The sequence below is a fragment of the Heptranchias perlo genome, chromosome 16 (assembly GCF_035084215.1).
Source record: "Heptranchias perlo isolate sHepPer1 chromosome 16, sHepPer1.hap1, whole genome shotgun sequence".
In the NCBI taxonomy this organism is placed as follows: domain Eukaryota; kingdom Metazoa; phylum Chordata; class Chondrichthyes; order Hexanchiformes; family Hexanchidae; genus Heptranchias; species Heptranchias perlo.
The window spans coordinates 7,077,168-7,091,584 of NC_090340.1; the positions used below are offsets into that span (position 1 = coordinate 7,077,168).

Consider the following 14,417-nt stretch of genomic DNA (forward strand, 5'->3'; position numbering starts at 1 on the left):
AGGCCATTTGGCCCAACTGGTCACTGTCCCTTTGGTGATTATACTCCACTTGAGCCTCCTCCCACCCTGCATCATCCAAACCTATCAGGATGATGGAGAGGCAACAGGATACCAAAGGGAGGAATTTAAAAAGCACTTCAGCAATGTGGAAAACAAACCTACATTTTACACAACAAACCCAGATGTATCCATTCTCAACATCAGAAACCCAAACAGCATGTCCTTTTCTCAGCAGTCCATTCCAAGGTTCTGGGGTTGAATTTCCTTAGGGTTTGTTCCGCCACTGCCTCTCCGGGTGAAAACCCCTTTATTTGCATAAAATGGTTTCCGACCGACTTCCGCTGAACCGAGGGCAACGGAGCGGGAGAAGGCCCAAGGAAATTCAAACTCGTTTGTACGGTCTAATAGGGTGAAAATTGGATTGCGCCCGATCCAAGTGCATGATGGGAATGCACCTCAGAAAGTTGCACACTCCCAGCCCATGATCTTCTGGACATTTTGCTGGATAGTTAGAAAATGAAAAGATTCTAAAATGTGAATCAGAAAGACATAGAGAAAGAGAAACAGACACAGAGAAAGAGAGACAGACGGACAAACAGAAAGTCAGAGAGACACACAGAGAGAGGGAAAGGGACAGCGACACACACAAAGAGAGGGAAAGAAACAGCGACACACACAGAGAGAGGGAAAGGGAAAGCGACACACACAGAGAGAGGGAAAGGGACAGCGACACACAAAGAGAGGGAAAGGCACAGTGACACACAGAGAGGGGGAAATGGATAGCGACACACACAGAGAGAGGGAAAGGGACAGTAACACACAGAGAGAGGGAAAGGGACAGCAACACAGAGAGAGAGAGGGAAAGGGACAGCGACACACAGAGAGAGGGAAAGGGACAGTGACACAGAGAGAGAGGGAAAGGGACAGTGAAACACAGAGAGAGGGAAAGGGACAGCGACACACAGAGAGAGGGAAAGGGACAGCGACACACAGAGAGAGGGGGAAAGGGACAGTGACACAGAGAGAGAGGGAAAGGGACAGCGACACACAGAGCGAGGGAAAGGGACAGTGACACAGAGAGAGAGGGAAAGGGACAGCGACACACAGAGAGAGGGAAAGGGACAGTGACACACAGAGAGAGGGGAAGGGACAGCAACACAGAGAGAGAGAGGGAAAGGGACAGCGACACACAGAGCAAGGGAAAGGGACAGTGACACAGAGAGAGAGGGAAAGGGACAGTGAAACACAGAGAGAGGGAAAGGGACAGCGACACACAGAGAGAGGGAAAGGGACAGCGACACACAGAGAGAGGGGGAAAGGGACAGTGTCACAGAGAGAGAGGGAAAGGGACAGCGACACACAGAGCGAGGGAAAGGGACAGTGACACAGAGAGAGAGGGAAAGGGACAGCGACACACAGAGAGAGGGAAAGGGACAGTGACACACAGAGAGAGGGGAAGGGACAGCAACACACAGAGAGAGGGAAAGGGACAGCGACACACAGAGAGTGGGAAAGGACAGCAACACACAGAGAGAGGGAAAGGGGCAGCGACACACAGAGAGGGAAAAAAGGACAGAGATGCACAGAGAGAGGGAGAAAAGGTTGGAGAGGCACAGAGAGAGAAAGGGAAAGAGGCACACAAAGAGATAAAGGGACAGAGACAGAGAGAGGGAAAGGGAAACGGACAGAGACACAGATACTGGGAAAGGGACAGTGACACACAGAGCGAGGGAAAGGGACAGTAACATACGCAGAGAGAGGGAAAGGGATAGCGACACACACAGAGAGAGGGAAAGGGACAGCAACACAGAGAGAGTGGGGGAAAGTGGCAGCAACAGAGAGAGCGAGGGAAAGGGACAGCAACACACAGAGAGAGGGAAAAGGACAGTGACACAAAGAGAGAGGGAAAGGGACAGAGACACAAAGAGAGAGGGAAATGGGCAGTGACACACACAGAGAGAGGGAAATGGACAGCGACACAAAGAGAGAGGGAAATGGGCAGTGACACACACAGAGAGAGGGAAAGGGACAGAGAGACACACAGAGAGAGGGAAAGGGACAGAGAGTCACACAGAGAGAGGGAAAAGGACAGTGACACAAATAGAGAGGGAAAGTGACAGTGACACACAGAGAGAGGGGAAGGGACAGTGACACACAGAGAGAGGGGAAGGGACAGCGACACAGAGAGAGAGAGAGAAAGGGACAGCGACACAGAGAGAGAGAGAGAGAAAGGGACAGTAACATACGCAGAGAGAGGGAAAGGGATAGCGACACACACAGAGAGAGGGAAAGGGACAGCAACACAGAGAGAGTGGGGGAAAGTGGCAGCAACAGAGAGAGAGAGAGGGAAAGGGACAGCAACACACAGAGAGAGGGAAAAGGACAGCGACACAAAGAGAGAGGGAAAAGGACAGCAACACACAGAGAGAGGGAAAAGGACAGCAACACACAGAGAGAGGGAAAAGGACAGCGACACAAAGAGAGAGGGAAATGGACAGCAACACACAGAGAGAGGGAAAAGGACAGCAACACACAGAGAGAGGGAAAAGGACAGCGACACAAAGAGAGAGGGAAATGGACAGCAACACACAGAGAGAGGGAAAAGGACAGCAACACACAGAGAGAGGGAAAAGGACAGCGACACAAAGAGAGAGGGAAAGGGACAGTGACACAAAGAGAGAGGGAAAGGGACAGAAAGTCACACAGAGAGAGGGAAAGGGACAGAGACACACAGAGAGAGGGAAAGGGACAGTGACACACAGAGAGAGAGGGAAGGGACAGCGACACACAGAGAGAGGGGAAGGGACAGCGACACACAGAGAGAGGGGAAGGGACAGTGACACAGAGAGAGAGAGAGAGAAAGGGACAGCGACACAGAGAGAGAGAGAAAAGGACAGAGATGCACAGAGAGAGGGAGAAAAGGACAGAGATGCACAGAGAGAGGGAGAAAAGGTCGGAGAGGCACAGAGAGAGGGAGAAAAGGTCGGAGAGGCACAGAGAGAGAAAGGGAAAGAGGCACAAAAAGAGACAAAGGGACAGAGACAGAGAGAGGGAAAGGAAAAGGGATAGTGACACACAGAGAGGGAAACGGACAGAGTCACAGATACAGGGAAAGGACAGGGACAGGGAAAGGGACAGACACAGGGAAAGGGACAGACACAGAGAGAGAGGGAATGGGACAGACACAGAGAGAGAGGGAATGGGACAGAGACAGAGAGAGATTAAAAAGGACAGCGACACAAAGAGAGAGGGAAAGGGACAGTGACACAAAGAGAGAGGGAAAAGGACAGTGACACAAAGAGAGAGTGAATGGGGCAGCGACACACAGAGAGAGGGAAAGGGACAGCGACACACAGAGAGAGGGAAAGGGACAGCAACACAGAGAGAGAGGGAAAAGGACAGTGACACACACAGAGAGAGGGAAAGGGACAGCGACACAGAGAGAGAGAGGGAAAGGGACAGCGACACACAGAGAGAGGGAAAAGGACAGTGACACAAAGAGAGAGGGAAATGGACAGTGACACAAAGAGAGAGGGAAAGGGACAGTGACACACACAGAGAGAGGGAAAGGGACAGCAACACAGAGAGAGAGAGGGAAAGGGACAGTGACACACAGAGAGAGAGGGAAAGGGACAGCGCCACACAGAGAGAGGGAAAAGGACAGTGACACAAAGAGAGAGGGAAATGGACAGTGACACAAAGAGAGAGGGAAAGGGACAGTGACACACAGAGAGAGGGAAAAGGACAGTGACACAAAGAGAGAGGGAAATGGACAGTGACACAAAGAGAGAGGGAAAGGGACAGTGACACACACAGAGAGAGGGAAAGGGACAGCAACACAGAGAGAGAGAGGGAAAGGGACAGTGACACACACAGAGAGAGGGAAAGGGACAGCAACACAGAGAGAGAGAGGGAAAGGGACAGTGACACACAGAGAGAGAGGGAAAGGGACAGCAACACAGAGAGAGAGAGGGAAAGGGACAGTGACACACAGAGAGAGAGGGAAAGGGACAGTGACACACACAGACAGAGGGAAAGGGACAGCAACACAGAGAGAGAGAGGGAAAGGGACAGTGACACACAGAGAGAGAGGGAAAGGGACAGTGACACACACAGACAGAGGGAAAGGGACAGCGACACAGAGAGAGAGAGGGAAAGGGACAGTGACACAAAGAGAGAGGGAAATAGACAGCGACACACAGAGAGAGGGAAAGGGACAGTGACACAAAGAGAGAGGGAAAGGGACAGCAACACACAGAGAGAGGGAAAGGGACAGTGACACAAAGAGAGAGGGAAATGGACAGTGACACAAAGAGAGAGGGAAAGGGACAGTGACACAAAGAGAGAGGGAAAGGGACAGCAACACACAGAGAGAGGGAAAAGGACAGCGACACAGAGAGGGAAATGGGCAGTGACACAAATAGAGAGGGAGAGTGACAGCGACACACAGAGAGAGGGAAAGGGACAGAGAGACACACAGAGAGAGGGAAAGGGACAGTGACACAGAGAGAGAGAGGGAAAAGGACAGTGACACAAATGGAGAGGGAAAGTGACAGTGACACACAGAGAGGGGGAAAGGGACAGCGACACAGAGAGAGAGAGGGAAAGGGACAGCGACACACAGAGAGAGAGGGAAAGGGGCAGCGACACACAGAGAGGGAGAAAAGGACAAAGACGCACAGAGAGAGAAAGGGAAAGAGGCACACAAAGAGACAAAGGGACAGAGACAGAGAGAGGGAAAGGAAAAGGGATAGTGACATACAGAGAGGTAAACGGACAGAGTCACAGATACAGGGAAAGGACAGGCACAGGGAAAGGGACAGACACAGGGAAAGGGACAGACACAGGGAAAGGGAATGGGACAGAGACAGAGAGAGAGGGGGAAAAGGACAGTGACACATAGGGAAAGGGAATGGGACAGAGACAGAGAGAGAGGGAGAAAGGGACAGAGACACAGAGAGAGGGGGACAGGGACAGAGACACAGAGAGAGAGAGGGAAAGGGACAGCGACACACAGATAGAGGGGGAAAGGCACAGCGACACACACACAGAGGGAAAGGGGCAGCGACACACAGAGAGGGAGAAAAGGACAGAGATGCACAGAGAGAGGGAGAAAAGGTCGGAGAAGCACAGAGAGGGAAATGGACAGAGACACAGATACAGGGAAAGGGACAGTGACACACACAGAGCGAGGGAAAGGGACAGCAACACAGAGAGAGAGAGGGAAAGGGACAGCGACACACAGAGAGAGTGGGGGAAAGTGGCAGCAACACAGAGAGAGAGAGGGAAAGGGACAGCAACACACAGAGAGAGGGAAAAGGACAGCGACACAAAGAGAGAGGGAAAAGGACAGTGACACAAAGAGAGAGGGAAATGGACAGCGACACACAGAGAGAGAGGGAAAGGGACAGCAACACAGAGAGAGAGAGGGAAAGGGACAGCGACACACAGAGAGAGTGGGGGAAAGTGGCAGCAACACAGAGAGAGAGAGGGAAAGGGACAGCAACACACAGAGAGAGGGAAAGGGACAGCAACACAGAGAGAGAGAGGGAAAGGGACAGCGACACACAGAGAGAGTGGGGGAAAGTGGCAGCAACACAGAGAGAGAGAGGGAAAGGGACAGCAACACACAGAGAGAGGGAAAAGGACAGCGACACAAAGAGAGAGGGAAAAGGACAGTGACACAAAGAGAGAGGGAAATGGACAGCGACACACAGAGAGAGAGGGAAAAGGACAGCGACACAAAGAGAGAGGGAAATGGGCAGTGACACACACAGAGAGAGGGAAAGGGACAGCGACACACAGAGAGAGGGAAAGGGACAGAGAGACACACAGAGAGAGGGAAAGGGACAGAGAGTCACACAGAGAGAGGGAAAGGGACAGTGACACACACACAGAGAGGGAAAAGGACAGTGACACAAATAGAGAGGGAAAGTGACAGCGACACACAGAGAGAGGGGAAGGGACAGCGACACAGAGAGAGAGAGAGAAAGGGACAGCGACATACAGAGAGGGAAAGGGACAGCGACACACACAGAGAGAGGGAAAGGGACAGCGACATACAGAGAGGGAAAGGGACAGCGACACACACAGAGAGAGGGAAAGGGACAGCGACACACAGAGAGGGAGAAAAGGACAGAGATGCACAGAAAGAGGGAGAAAAGGACAGAGATGCACAGAGAGAGGGAGAAAAGGACAGAGATGCACAGAGAGAGGGAGAAAAGGTCGGAGAGGCACAGAGAGAGAAAGGGAAAGAGGCACACAAAGAGACAAAGGGACAGAGACAGAGAGAGGGAAAGGAAAAAGGATAGTGACACACAGAGAGGGAAACGGACAGAGTCACAGATACAGGGAAAGGACAGGCACAGGGAAAGGGACAGACACAGGGAAAGGGACAGACACAGAGAGAGAGGGAATGGGACAGAGACAGAGAGAGAGGGGGAAAGGGACAGTGACACATAGGGAAAGGGAATGGGACAGAGACAGAGAGAGAGGGGGAAAGGGACAGAGACACAGAGAGAGAGAGGGAAAGGGACAGCGACACACAGATAGAGGGGGAAAGGCACAGTGACACACACAGAGAGGAAAAGGGACAGCAACACACACACACAGAGGGAAAGGGACAGTAACATACGCAGAGAGTGGGGGAAAGTGGCAGCAACACAGAGAGAGAGAGGGAAAGGGACAGCAACACACAGAGAGAGGGAAAAGGACAGCGACACAAAGAGAGAGGGAAAAGGACAGTGACACAAAGAGAGAGGGAAATGGACAGTGACACACACAGAGAGAGGGAAAGGGACAGCGACACACAGATAGAGGGGGAAAGGGACAGCGACACACAGAGCGAGGGAAAGGGACAGCGACACACAGAGAGAGGGAAAGGGACAGCGACACACAGATAGAGGGGGAAAGGGACAGCGACACACAGAGCGAGGGAAAGGGACAGCGACACACAGAGAGAGAGAGGGAAAGAGACAGCGACACAGATAGAGAGAGGGAAAGGGACAGCGACACAGAGAGAGAGAGGGAAAGGGACAGCGACACACACAGAGAGAGAGGGAAAGAGACAGCGACACAGATAGAAAGAGGGAAAGGGACAGCGACACAGAGAGAGAGAGGGAAAGGGACAGTGACACACAGAAAGAGGGAAAGGGACAGCGACACACACAGAGAGAGGGAAAGGGACAGCAACACACAGAGAGAGGGAAAGGGACAGCGACACACACAGAGAGAGGGAAAGGGACAGCAACACACAGAGAGAGGGGAAGGGACAGAGAGTCACAAAGAGAGAGGGGAAGGGACAGTGAGTCACACAGAGAGAGGGAAAGGGACAGAGAGTCACACAGAGAGAGGGGAAGGGACAGAGAGTCACACAGAGAGAGGGAAAGGGACAGTGACACACAGAGAGAGGGAAAGGGACAGAGAGTCACACAGAGAGAGGGAAAGGGACACTGACACACGCAGAGGGAGGGAAAGGGACAGTGACACACACAGAGAGAGGGGAAGGGACAGTGACACACACAGAGAGAGGGAAAGGGACAGCGACACAGAGAGAGAGAGAGGGAAAGGGACAGCGCCACACAGAGAGAGGGAAAGGGACAGCGACACAGAGAGAGAGAGAGGGAAAGGGACAGCGACACAGAGAGAGAGAGAGAGAGATAAAGGGACAGTGACACACACAGAGAGAGGGAAAGGGACAGCGACACACACAGAGAGAGGGAAAGGGACAGTGACACACACAGAGAGAGGGAAAGGGACAGCAACACAGAGAGAGAGAGAGGGAAAGGGATAGCGACACAGAGAGAGAGAGAGGGAAAGGGATAGCGACACACACACACAGAGGGAAAGGGACAGCAACACACAGAGAGAGGGAAAGGGACAGCAACACAGAAAGAGAGGGAAAGGGACAGCAACACAGAAAGAGAGGGAAAGGGATAGCGACACACACACACAGAGGGAAAGGGACAGCAACACACAGAGAAAGGGAAAGGGACAGCAACACACAGAGAGAGGGGGAAAGGGGCAGTGACACACACAGAGAGAGGGAAAGGGACAGCAACACAGAAAGAGAGAGGGAAAGGGACAGAGAGACACACAGAGAGAGGGAATGGGACAGCGACACACAGAGAGAGGGAAAGGGACAGTGACACACACAGTGAGGGAATGGGACAGCAACACACAGAGAGAGGGAAAGGGACAGCAACACAGAAAGAGAGGGAAAGGGACAGCGGCACACAGAGGGGGGAAAGGGACACCGACACACAGAGAGAGAGGGAAAGGGACAGCGACACACAGAGAGAGGGAAAGGGACAGTGACACAGAGAGAGAGAGGGAAAGGTACAGCGACACACAGAGAGAGAGGGAAAGTGACAGCGGCACACAGAGGGGGGAAAGGGACACCGACACACAGAGAGAGAGGGAAAGGGACAGCGACACACAGAGAGAGGGAAAGGGACAGCGACACACAGAGAGAGGGAAAGGGACAGTGACACACACAGTGAGAGGGAAAGAGACAGCAACACACAGAGCGAGGGAAGGGGACAGCGACACAGAGAGAGAGAGAGGGAAAGGGATAGCGACACACAGAGAGAGGGAAAGGGACAGTGACACACACAGAGAGAGGGAAAGGGACAGCAACACAGAAAGAGAGGGAAGGGGAAAGCGACACACAGAGAGAGGGAAAGGGACAGTGACCCACACAGAGAGGGAGAAAATGACAGAGATGCACAGAGAGAGAAAGGGAAAGAGGCACACAAAGAGACAAAGGGACAGAGACAGAGAGAGGGAAAGGAAAAGGGATCGTGACACACAGAGGGGGAAACGGACAGAGACACAGATACAGGGAAAGGGACAGAGGCACAGAGACAGGGAAAGGACAGGCACAGGGAAAGGGACAGACACAGGGAAAGGGACAGACACAGGGAAAGGGACAGACATGGAGAGAGACGGAAAGGGACAGTGACACATAGAGAAAGGGAATACGACAGAGACAGAGAGAGAGGGGGAAAGGGACAGAGACACCGAGAGAGGGAGACAGGGACAGAGACACACAGAGAGTGAGGAAAAGGGACAGCGACACACAGAGAGTGAGGAAAAGGGACAGAGAGGCACAGAGAGGGGGAAGGGACAAAGACACACAGAGAATGGGGGAGAGGCAAAGAGGGAGGGGAAAGGGCCAGCGACACAGAGGGAGAAGGAAAGGGACAGTGACACACAGAGAGAGGGAAAGGGACAGCGCCACACAGAGAGAGGGAAAGGGACAGCGACACAGAGAGAGAGGGAAAGGGACAGCGACACAGAGAGAGAGGGGGAAAGGGACAGTGACACACAGAGAGGGAAAGGGACAGTGATACACAGGGAGAGGGAAATGGACAGCGACACACAGAGAGGGAAAGGGACAGTGATACACAGGGAGAGGGAAAGCGACAGCGATACAGAGAGAGGGAAAGGGACAAAGACACACAGAGAGAGGGAAAGGGACAGTGACACAGAAAGAGAGAGGGAAAGGGACAGTGACACACACAGAGAGACGGAAAGGGACAGAGAGACACACAGAGAGAGGGGAAGGGACAGAGAGTCAAACAGAAAGAGGGGAAGGGACAGAGAGTCACACAGAGGGGGAAAGGGATAGTGACACACAGAGAGAGGGAAAGGGACAGAGAGACACACAGAAAGAGGGAAAGGGACAGCGACACAGAGAGAGAGGGGAAGGGTCAGCGACACACAGAGAGAGGGGAAGGGACAATGACATACAGAGAGAGAGAGAGAGAAAGGGACAGCGACACACAGAGTGAGAGGGAAAGGGACAGCGACACAGACAGAGAGAGGGAAAGGGACAGCGACACACAGAGAGGGACTGGGAAAGGGACAGACACAGGGAAAGGGACAGACACAGGGAAAGGGACAGACATAGAGAGAGAGGGAAAGGGACAGTGACACATAGAGAAAGCGAATGAGACAGAGACAGAGAGAGAGGGGGAAAGCGACAGAGACACAGAGAGAGGGGGACAGGGACATAGACACACAGAGAGTGAGGAAAAGGGACAGAGAGGCACAGAGAGGGGGAAGGGACAAAGACACACCGAGAAGGGACAGCGACACAGAGAGAGAAGGAAAGGGACAGTGACACACACAGAGAGAGGGAATGGGACAGCGACACACAGAGAGAGGGAAAGGGACAGTGACACACACAGAGAGGGAATGGGACAGCGACACACAGAGCGAGGGAAGGGGACAGCGACACACAGAGAGAGGGAAAGGGACAGTGACACAGAGAGAGAGAGGGAAAGGGACAGCGACACACGAAGAGAGGTGAAGGGACAGTGACACACAGAGAGAGGGAATGGGACAGCGACACACAACGACGGACAGGGTCAGTGACACACAGAGAGAGGGAAAGGGACAGCGACACAGAGAGAGAGAGAGAAAGGGACAGTGACACACAGAGAGAGGGAAAGGGACAGCGACACACAGAGAGAGGGAAAGGGACAGTGACACACAGAGAGAGGGAAAGGGACAGCGACACACAGAGAGAGAGAGAAAGGGACAGTGACACAAACAGAGAGAGGGAAAGGGACAGTGACACAGACAGAGAGGTGGAAAGGGACAGCGACCCACACAGAGAGAGGGAAATGGACAGCGACACACAGAGAGGGAGAAAAGGTCAGAGATGCACAGAGAGAGAAAGGGAAAGAGGCACACAAAGAGACAATGGGACAGAGAGAGAGAGAGGGAAAGGAAAAGGGAAAGTGACACACAGAGAGGTAAACGGACAGAGACACAGATACAGGGAAAGGGACAGAGGCACAGAGACAGGGAAACGACAGGCACAGGGAAAGGGACAGACACAGGGAAAGGGACAGACACAGGGAAAGGGAATGGGACAGAGACAGAGAGAGAGGGGGAAAGGGACAGTGACACATAGGGAAAGGGAGTGGAACAGAGACAGAGAGGGAGGGGGAAAGGGATAGAGACACAGAGAGAGGGGGACAGGGACAGAGACACACAGAGAGTGAGGAAAAGGGACAGAGAGGCACAGAGAGGGGGAAGGGACAAAGACACACAGAGAAGCGGGGAGAGGCAAGGAGAGAGGGAAAGGGACAGCGACACACAGAGAGAGGGAAAGGGACAGCGACACACACAGAGAGAGGGAATGGGACAGCGACACACAGAGAGGGAAAGGGACAGCGACACACACAGAGAGAGGGAAAGGGACAGCGACACAGAGAGAGAGGGAAAGGGACAGCGACACACACAGAGAGAGGGAATGGGACAGCGACACACAGAGAGGGAAAGGGACAGCGACACACAGAGAGAGGGAAAGGGACAGCGACACACAGAGAGAGGGAAAGGGACAGTGACACACAGAGTGAGAGGGAAAGGGACAGTGACACACACAGAGAGGGAAAGGGACTGTGACACAAAGAGAGAGGGAAAGGGATAGTGACACACACAGAGAGGGAAAGGGACTGTGACACAAAGAGAGAGGGAAAGGGATAGTGACCCACAGAGAGGGAAAGGGACTGCGACACAAAGAGAGAGGGAAAGGGATAGTGACCCACAGAGAGAGAAAGGGACAGTGACACAGAGAGAGAGAGAGGGAAAGGGACAGCGACACAGAGAGAGAGAGGGAAAGGGACAGCGACACACAGAGAGGGAAAGGGACAGCGACACACAGAGAGAGGGAAAGGGACAGCGACACACAGAGAGAGGGAAAGGGACAGCGACACACAGAGAGAGGGAAAGGGACAGCGACACACAGAGAGAGGGAAAGGGACAGCGCCACACAGAGAGAGGGAAAGGGACAGCGACACACAGAGAGAGGGAAAGGGACAGTGACACACAGAGAGAGGGAAAGGGACAGTGACACACAGAGAGAGGGAAAGGGACAGCGACACACAGAGAGAGGGAAAGGGACAGTGACACACAGAGAGAGGGAAAGGGACAGCGACACAGAGAGAGAGGGAAAGGGACAGCGCCACACAGAGAGAGGGAAAGGGACAGTGACACACAGAGTGAGAGGGAAAGGTACAGTGACACACAGAGAGAGGGAAAGGGACAGTGACACACACAGAGAGGGAAAGGGACTGCGACACACAGAGAGAGGGAAAGGGACAGTGACCCACAGAGAGAGAGAGAAAGGGACAGTGACACAGAGAGAGAGAGAGGGAAAGGGACAGCGACACAGAGAGAGAGAGGGAAAGTGACAGCGACACACACAGAGGGAAAGGGACAGTGACACAGAGAGAGAGAGGGAAAGGGACAGCGACCCACAGAGAGAGAGGGAAAGGGACAGCGACACACAGAGAGGGAAAGGGACAGCGACACACAGAGAGAGGGAAAGGGACAGTGACACACAGAGAGAGGGAAAGGGACAGTGACACACAGAGAGAGGGAAAGGGACAGCGACACAGAGAGAGAGGGAAAGGGACAGCGCCACACAGAGAGAGGGAAAGGGACAGCGCCACACAGAGCGAGGGAAAGGGACAGCGCCACACAGAGAGAGGGAAAGGGACAGCGACACACAGAGAGGGAAAGGGACAGTGACACAGAGAGAGAGGGAAAGGGACAGTGACACACAGAGAGAGGGAAAGGGACAGCGACACAGAGAGGGAAAGGGACAGCGCCACACAGAGAGAGGGAAAGGGACAGCGACACACAGAGAGAGGGAAAGGGACAGTGACACACAGAGAGAGGGAAAGGGACAGCGACACAGAGAGAGAGAGGGAAAGGGACAGTGACACACAGAGAGAGGTAAAGGGACAGTGACACACACACACAGAGGGAATGGGACAGCGACACACAGAGAGAGGGAAGGGGACAGCAACACACAGAGAGAGGAAAAGGGACAGCGACACACAGAGAGGGAAAGGGACAGTGACACAGATAGAGAGGGAAAGGGACAGCGACACAGAGAGAGAGAGGGAAAGGGACAGTGATACAGAGAGAGAGGGAAACGGACAGTGACACACAGAGAGGGAAAGGGACAGTGATACAGAGAGAGAGAGGGAAACGGACAGTGACACACAGAGAGGGAAAGGGACAGTGATACAGAGAGAGGGAAAGGGACAAAGACACACAGAGAGAGGGAAAGGGACAGCGCCACACGGAGAGAGGGAAAGGGACAGCGCCACACAGAGAGAGGGAAAGGGGCAGCGACACACAGAGAGAGGGAAAGGGGCAGCGACACACAGAGAGAGGGAATTGGACAGTGACACACAGAGAGAGGGAAAGGGACAGCGCCACACAGAGAGAGGGAAAGGGGCAGCGACACACAGAGAGAGGGAAAGGGACAGTGACACACACAGAGAGGGAAAGGGACAGCGACACACAGAGAGAGGGAAAGGGACAGTGACACACAGAGAGAGGGAGAGGGACAGCGACAGAGAGAGAGAGGGAAAGGGACAGTGACACACAGAGAGAGGGAAAGGGACAGCGACACAGAGAGAGAGAGAGGGAAAGGGACAGCGACACAGAGAGAGAGAGAGAGAAAGGGACAGTGACACACACAGAGAGAGGGAAAGGGACAGCGACACACACAGAGAGAGGGAAAGGGACAGTGACACACACAGAGAGAGGGAAAGGGACAGCAACACAGAGAGAGAGAGAGGGAAAGGGATAGCGACACAGAGAGAGAGAGAGGGAAAGGGATAGCGACACACACACACAGAGGGAAAGGGACAGCAACACACAGAGAGAGGGAAAGGGACAGCAACACAGAAAGAGAGGGAAAGGGACAGCAACACAGAAAGAGAGGGAAAGGGATAGCGACACACACACACAGAGGGAAAGGGACAGCAACACACAGAGAAAGGGAAAGGGACAGCAACACACAGAGAGAGGGGGAAAGGGGCAGTGACACACACAGAGAGAGGGAAAGGGACAGCAACACAGAAAGAGAGAGGGAAAGGGACAGAGAGACACACAGAGAGAGGGAATGGGACAGCGACACACAGAGAGAGGGAAAGGGACAGTGACACACACAGTGAGGGAATGGGACAGCAACACACAGAGAGAGGGAAAGGGACAGCAACACAGAAAGAGAGGGAAAGGGACAGCAACACACAGAGAGAGGGAAAGGGACAGCAACACACACAGAGAGAGGGAAAGGGACAGTGACACACACAGAGAGAGGGAAAGGGACAGCAACACAGAAAGAGAGGGAAAGGGACAGAGAGACACACAGAGAGAGGGAATGGGACAGCGACACACAGAGAGAGGGAAAGGGACAGTGACACACACAGAGAGAGGGAAAGGGACAGCAACACAGAAAGAGAGAGGGAAAGGGACAGAGAGACACACAGAGAGAGGGAATGGGACAGCGACACACAGAGAGAGGGAAAGGGACAGTGACACACACAGAGAGAGGGAAAGGGACAGCAACACAGAAAGAGAGAGGGAAAGGGACAGAGAGACAC

General features: G+C 53.5%; 1 protein-coding gene across 1 annotated transcript in view; it reads right to left on the reverse strand.

The window, feature by feature from the left end:
• hydin (HYDIN axonemal central pair apparatus protein) overlaps positions 1-14,417 on the reverse strand; it is a 1,099,250-nt gene that overhangs the window by 279,848 nt on the left and 804,985 nt on the right. The gene's annotated exons all lie outside the window — the stretch shown is intronic.